Genomic DNA, 7885 nt, shown 5'->3' on the forward strand with positions numbered 1-7885 from the left:
AGAAGAGCCATGCACATGATCAGAGGTCAGGAAAACAGACCTTATTATGACAGGCTGAGAGTCATGGGGCTCTTTAGCCTGGAAAAGCACAGGCTCAGGGGTGATCTGATGGCCACCTATAAGTTTATCAAGGGGTGACCACCAGTATCTGGGGGAACGTCTGTTCACCAGAGCACCCCAAGGGATGATGAGGTTGAATGGTTATAAACTACTACATGACCATTTCAGGCTCGACATAAGGAAGAATTTCTTTTCTGTCTGAGCCCCCAAGGTCTGGAATAGCCTGCCACTGGAGGTGGTTCATGCACCTACATTGAACGCCTTCAAGAGAAATTTGGATGCTTATCTTGCTGGGATCCTATGACCCCCAGCTGACTTCCTGACCCTTGGGCAGGGGGCTGGATTCGATGATCTTCCGAGGTCCGTTTCAGCCATAATGTCCATGAAATCTATGAAATCTATGAAATGCATGGCAATGTTGAACAACATAGTGAAGAGTTCTCCAGTATGGAGAATATGGAGGACATGGGTAAGCAGGAAGAGGAGGTGGTGGCGGTACTGCTTATGCAAATGCTGTTTACCTGGGGGTTACTGCTGCAATGCTTGAGAAGGATAGGAACTGTGCTAGATTGTTCAGTGGCAAGTTGCGTTCCTGCTTTAACAGCATTAATGATAATAATAAGAAGATACAGGAGCCCAGTGGACTTGGAACAGGTACACAAGGAAAGCAAAGAAGTGGAAGTTGACTGGGCTCTGTTGAGAAACCTAAGGAGGACCAGAATCCGCACAGTTTGGGCCCGTGAGAGCATCTTGGACTGGGGGGAGCGAATCGTGTTGATGAGTTGGAACAACCAGCAGTGGCTGGAGATGTTCCAAATGAACAGAGAGATGTTCTATTATATCGTCTTGATGCTGGGGCCCCACATCTTGAGGCAGGACACTAACATATGTTGGGCCATCCCACCAGAGAAGGGGGTTACAATGGCCATCATGAAACTGGCCAGCCCTTCCAGCCTCTGCTACATCGTGAACCAGTTTGGCATGGCTGCCTGCACAGCTGGGCTGGCAACTCATGAGGTATGCCAGCTGCTACAGGAGATTGCTAAAAACAAAATTAGCTGCCTGGTGAATCCGCAGCAAGTCACAGATTGCTTTAATGAGAAGGGGTTCCTGAACTGCGTGGGGGCTTTATACATCACTCACATCCCAATGCTGTGACCTGCAGGGAAGGGGAGGGCTTTCACAAACAGGAAAAGATATGCCTCTATGATCCTCCAAGCCATGATGGACCACTGGGGCTGGCTCACAAACATTTATACTGGGTGGGCTGGCAGCATGCATAATGCATGCATGTTCAGAAACTCCCCTCTGCCTAGCCTCATGGAAAAAGGATACTACACACCCAGCAAGGAGGAGATAGTGATCTGGAGTGTTGCTGTTCTTCCAGTTATATTAGTGGACACTGCCTACTCCTAAAGTCCTGGCTCACGAAGACTTATGGAGGGCACATACGCACTTACAAGATGGAGCCAGAAAATATCATGGGTTTTGTAGTGGCAGCCTTACATTACACAAACACTGCACAATATCTATGAGAGCTTCGGAGAGGTTTTCAAGGAGTTGTGGGAAGAAGCATGACAGGCAGCGGCCAGACAACAGAGACATGTCCAGGCAGCAGCAGCACAGGAACTAAGGAGATATCCTCAAGGAGAGGCTGGTCAGGCGGCCCCTGTGCGTGATTGTTTGGCAGGATATATCGATGACAACACCTAAGAGTGCTTTGTTCTTTCTCTTGCTTATGTTAAAATAAATTAATTTACACTTTAAATCTGTGTTTGTATACAAAAGCATGCGGTGTTGCAGACAGGGGGTGGAGGGACAGTCAGGGGAAGGGAGAGGAAATCTGGACTGGGCTAGGGGTTTGCTGCTTCCAGACTGTCAGTGGTTTGCAGGAGGGGGGCATTACTCATTGTCACCCGCATCTGAATGACCCCCTCCCCCTCACACATGGCTGAGAATCTTAACTATAGCTCTTGGCAGGCTAGGCGGTTGGGGAACAAAGCTAAACAGCGTGTCACATTTTCAAAAAACATTTCAAAAACATAAAACATTTCACAACACACCTCCAAAAGCCATATGAGGCACTACAAAAACAGATTGACAGTGTACCTGGGCAGGGAATGGGAGGGTTCCAATGGGAGCCCCCATTGGAAACTGTACGAAGATCTATGTGCTCAGGAATGCTGACAAATGTAGTCCAAAAAAAAACAGGAAAAAAAAAGCCAGAAGAGCTGGCCACCACCACCACCATCGACAGCAATTGCCAATAAAGCAGGGGGCAACAAACACCCGCTACTCTAAACCCTGAACATTTTATGATATCATAGCAGTTATAGTACATTAAACAAACACATATATTTGTAACATGGTGGGATGGGAAGGGAAAGTAATGGGAGGGGAGGATTCACACAGCTTGTCTTTGGGATTGGGATGGGGTCTTTGGGATCGCATACTGACAGAGAGAGACCAGACTGACTGAGCATAGGCAGGTGCAAGTGACAAGGATTTCTGGGTGACCGGGGAGACTTCCAGTGAGAGTCAGGACTGTCCAGTGAGAGTCTGGGGGTGGGAAATGGGGAGACTGAGCAAATGAGAGGCTCCTGCTGTAATACATTAGGGAAGATATTACAGGGGGTAAGTTGGTATTTGACTCCCCCTACTGAAATCTGCGGGGAATGACACACAAGGCTTAACTCGCTTGAAAGCGCCATTGGTGCAAACATGAATGCCATGTTGTGCAAACACAAATGCACCGCACCAAAAAAAAGCTGTGCTAAAATTTTCAGGCACTCTACATTCATGCCCAAGTTGTCTACACACTCCCTAAGTCATTATCCATGATACATGTCTCATCAAGATTCCCTGCAACTGCATTAAATACAGCCAAAGAGTGAACACTTTACTAGGGAATCCAAGTTAAATTTTCCATTCACAGATTATTCTTCCAAATTATTTTTGTTGATTTTATTTTACTTTATACAGTTTTACTTACCTGACAACTTTGGTGCCATTTCGAAACACCTGGATGTCTATAGCATAATTGCCATCAGCATGGGCTATCAGGTTGATCTCTGAAAATTCTGCCTAAGAAAAAAGAACTGCAATAAATCATCTGGTTTTTAATTTACATTGTAACTAATGTCTTTCTCCTCATTTTAAACTTTTGTGTTTAACAGCTAATACTGTACCTCTCATTGACAACAAATACCTTTCACAATAATAAAAAAAATGACACAGGCACACACACACCACCACAGATTTGGCACAATTCTAGCATGTGGTCTCTGAAAAAAAGCAAAAGAGCTACACATATGAGGGATTTGTTATGAGTGAGAGCTTGTGATTCATGTGCAGGACAATTATAGGGGTAGTTACATCCCAAGCTGACAGAGAGAAGCTACAGAAAGGTCTCATCAAGTTAACGGAATGGGCAAAAAAGTGGCAGGTAAATTTTAACGTTGACAAGTAGGAGGTAATGCACATAGGGGAAAATAACCTTAATTAAGCAGATGCAATGCTAGGTTCTGAACTAGTTATACTGGGACTGGGCAGCTGGGAGATGCACTGCAGTCACACCCGAGGAGTGGAAAGAAGCATTGGCTATGCAGGTAAGGCTCCCAGCTATCCAGTCCCAGTACAGCTCCTCACCACCTGGCCCTGGCATGGGCAAAATTCCCCTTCATGGATGCTCCCCAACACTAAAGTGCTGCTGAAGCCCCCTCTGTGTGCTGAATCCAGCAGCTTTATGGATGGCATGTTGCCAATCCTTGGTCTATAACATCATGAAAAGCATGGATAACATGAATGGAGAACTGTTATTCACCAAGCTCCAATAGACTAGAACTCATTGATATTAGCAGGTGATGGGTCTAAAACTAAAAAAAGAAAGTACTTTTTTTACACAGTGTGGAACTTACTGGCACAGGAAGTCATAGAGGCAGATAGCCAGGTTCAAAAAGGGACTGAATAAATTCATGGGTGATGAATCCATTTATAGTTATTCAACAGAACAGTCATGAATGCATCCTCTAACACCTCTAAACCAGTGACTGCACATGCTAAGGAGGGTATGAGAGGGCAAAGATCACTATAGATATGTCCTGTTCACATGTTCTCTCTCTAAAGAAGGGCTGGACAACTTCTAAACACTTGGGGACTATATGACAATGGACCACACCAGCGCAAGCTTCAGGCACCCAGAAAGCACATAGAAAAAACCCCTCTTCCATACCCCCTCAAAGGGGCCCCCCCACTGCAACATCGCACAGCCCAGGGTTCACTCTCAGCTTCCTGTACCACGCTGCACCACCCTGCATCACCCCACCTGTTGGGATGGAGGCAGAAATTGGAACCTGGAGGAGGTAAGGGGGCCTGGAGACTCTGGCTGGAACAATGGAGGAAGTGGCAAACAAGGGACAAAGCGGGGGGCAGGAGCCAAACCTTATACAGCCCACAGGCTGCCAGCTCTAAAACATTCACTCTTGCCACTGTCAGAGGCAGGCTTATCTGTTGTGCTCAGCAAATGTAGTCGGGCTGTGCGAGTCAGCAGTGATCCAATCCGGCTCTTGGATGCGGCTGCTTCGGATGGCCGTGATCCAATTCAGAGCTCCGGACCAGGTTCCTGCCTCAATCTGGCCGAAGAGGCTCCGAAGCTTCGGAGCCGCCTCGGAGATCCGGCATTAGGGTATAATGGGGAATCAATGGAAGATCTATAACTTTGTTGTTTTTTGTATTATTTGGATGAAACTTGCAGGGATAGTAGCCTCTGCTAAGAGCATGAAGCCTGCAACGTTTCAAGAAGATCGGTGCAGGGGTTTGCGGGGAACTGTATCCCAAATTATTGAAAGCCAAACTCATGTCATGGCTGTGTGTTATACCACAGGGGACTGAAAACTGCAGGGGTGGTAGCTCTTACTGAGGCCACAAAGCCTGCCAAGTTTCAAGAAGATCGGTGTAGGGGTTGGGGGGGAACTGCACCCCAAGCTGGTGACAGGCAAAACTCCTGTCACATCTGTGTGTTACAACATGGGGTGGGGGTGTCAAAACTGCAGGGGTGGTAGCTCTTACTGAGGCCACAAAGCCTGCCAGCTGTGAGTGTGTCCTAGAGTAGGCCTGAGCGAGTGCCGGGCCCTGCCAGGCTGCGAAGCCTGCCAGCTGTGTGTCTCGCTGGGGGAGCCTGTCATTTGGGGCCCTGCACCCCAAGCTGCTGACAGGAAAAAACTCGTGATGTGGGTGGGTGACACTGTGTGTGTGTGTTAAGGTGTGCCCTTTCTGGTGCTGGGGCCGCTGCACAACACAGCAGTGTGCCCCACTGAGGTCCCCTCCTCCCCTACAGCCTCACTCCCGGTCCTCCACTTTACGTGACAACAGGTACAATAACTTAGCTGGCTCAACACCAGTAGCATCAGCAGCAGCAGCAAAGCTACCCACGTGGAACTGTGACAGAGCCTGTCGCTTTATAAAGGAATTGACAGCAAGAAGTAAAGATGTTGTGTTGTGTGGGACACATGATGTTATTCATGGTGTGTGATGGCTTATCTTGTGTTTTTATGTCTATGTGTGTATTATGAAAAAAAAGGAGGGTTTTTTTTACCAGCTCTGAAAAGTGGTTTGTACAAACAAACAAGCACCCAACCTCATCACCAGAACTGAAGCCAACTTCCTACAGCTCAAAACACAAAACCTGCCAACTATCTCCAGTACCCCCACAAACTTCACACCAGAGTCTATCAAAGACAACAAAACCTAACTACCTGTGGGGGCACATTCCTCACCAAAAAAACACTCTGCCTCCAGTCTCTCAGACCTGATCCTGAGAGGGACTAAATTACAATGCAAACCACTTTTCAGAGCTGGCCCTATGAACTGCACTTCATCAGCCTCCTAGGTAGTAGGTACAGAAACTCATGGACTCAATATACGCAGTGGAGTTCTGGCACACTGCAACCTGCCAGACATCTGACACCCCAGGTACTTCTGCACTTTTACCTGAGCTGCTACATCCCCTTTTCCTCCCTACCCACCACCCCAGCCTGTCCCTCACCCCCTGACGCCTCGATTTCCATTTTAACTGACTGGCTTTCTTGCCTGCATTGCCTCTGTCTTCTTTATTATTGCTTCCATCCAGGACCAACTGCAGGTACTTCCTCAGCCTGACAAAGGGGTTTTCAACCCTAAAGCTGGCATCCTGGGCAGCTAAGCTGAGCTCACCGGGAGCCTCACAACTGCACTGCAACCAGCAAGCATCAGGCCTGTCAAAGATGTGACAGGTCTGGGCGTTCCCCAGCCAGGACAGCGTGCGTGCGTGCGTGCGTGCGTGCGTGCGTTAGATGGAGGTTATGGAATCTCCTACTCACCTGTCACCAGGGGATCATTGGTCCTGGCATTTACAGGGCTGCCGCACTGCCAGCAGTCCCACCAGGCCTCTCTACCCTGGCAGGGTGCAGTTTTAGTGGTCATGCCCAGGACCTGGGGCCTCCTCCTTCCCCCCAGCCCCAATCCCATACCTCCAAGTTCGTCCTGGCAGGGGAATGAGCTCAGCAGGGAATGTTCTTCCCCTGCTGGCTGGTGATGCAGTTAGTGCCCCCTCCAGCTGAAAGCGGGGCATTACTTGGCTTGTCAAAACCTCCAAAAAGGAAACTGGTGCAGACAGTGAGGAGGGTGGCACTCAGTCCATCTGCAGGTGGAGCTTGGGGAAGCTCAGCAGCGGGAGGTTCACCTTTAGCAACACCAACTGCTCCACCAACATAGGATCCAAGCAGGTGCAGTGGGGTGAAACAACATCCCCAGCAACGCTGAACACCCTCTTGCTTGGAACACTGGTTGGTGGACAGGACAGGTGTTGCCACATCTGGCTGCAGCTTGCCCAGTAGGCCAAGGGGTCACAGTCCAGTGGCTTCACATCCTCAGCAAGATAGGTAGCCACCAAAGCCTCTGTGCTACCTGCCCATGACCCACATTGGCAGTGGCTGGCGAGGAGGAGACTGGCTGGTGCTGGGAGTGCTGGCATGGGAAAATGGATCCCCCTCTTCCACATCCCTTCGCCTCTGAACCTCAGCCTCCTTTTGTTCACCAGCACCTGCGTTCAGTGATCAAGCGTTTTGGGGCTGCCAGTGCACATGCTCCCCTTCACCTTTGGGTCGCACGTGCCCACCATCATGCTCAAGGGGGCTTTGGAGCAAGTGGGGGACTTCCCTTTCAGCACACTCACACTGGTGCCAGGCTGAGGATGAGGAGGAAGAAGGGCAAGGGGCTCAGATGCAGCAGCATGGCCGTGGTGGAGAAGTGCCTCACGTCCTTGCCATGGCTCATGTGCCTTTGGCAGTGCTGGCAGATGGCAAACCTGGGATAATTTGCCACCTCAAAATGATCCCACACTACACTACTCCCCCACTTCTGGGTTGAGGGCGAGGATCCTGCCTTATCCCTTCTCAGCAGGCTGAGGCTGAACAGCAGGAGGAGCTGCCTCAGCTGAGCCACTTGCCTCCACAACCTCAGCCTCCTCTGAGGTGCTGCTTTCTGGAGGAGACCTGGGTCTAGGGGAAATTTGAGGGGTGTGGAGCACTAACTCTGATTCCCCCTCAGTCCCCAGAATTACCTGAGCCAGCACGCTCAACATTCCTTTTTCTGGCTCCAGCTCCTCCTCTGGTAGTGGGAGGCTCACGCTGAGAGCTGAAATTCAGGTGGAAGAGGCAGTGATTCCACTGGTGGTGCCCACTTCTGGACTCAGTGGAGGCAGTGCAGGTGCAGGGACGTTAGGTGCAGACACTGCTCCCACTGCCCGGCTTCCACTGGCAGCACTGATGTCATGGCTGCTCGGGAATAG

General features: G+C 49.7%; 1 protein-coding gene across 1 annotated transcript in view; it reads right to left on the minus strand.

The window, feature by feature from the left end:
• The window catches only part of SYN2 (synapsin II), a 509614-nt gene that overhangs the window by 477263 nt on the left and 24466 nt on the right, over positions 1 to 7885 (minus strand). Inside the window, exon 2 of the mRNA XM_019505084.1 lies at positions 3053 to 3144. The gene's annotated coding sequence lies outside the window, so the exon portion shown is untranslated. The remainder of the gene's footprint in view (positions 1 to 3052; positions 3145 to 7885) is intronic.

Source organism: Gavialis gangeticus, unplaced genomic scaffold (genome assembly GCF_001723915.1).
Source record: "Gavialis gangeticus isolate Ggan-Ray unplaced genomic scaffold, GavGan_comp1, whole genome shotgun sequence".
NCBI lineage: Eukaryota > Metazoa > Chordata > Crocodylia > Gavialidae > Gavialis > Gavialis gangeticus.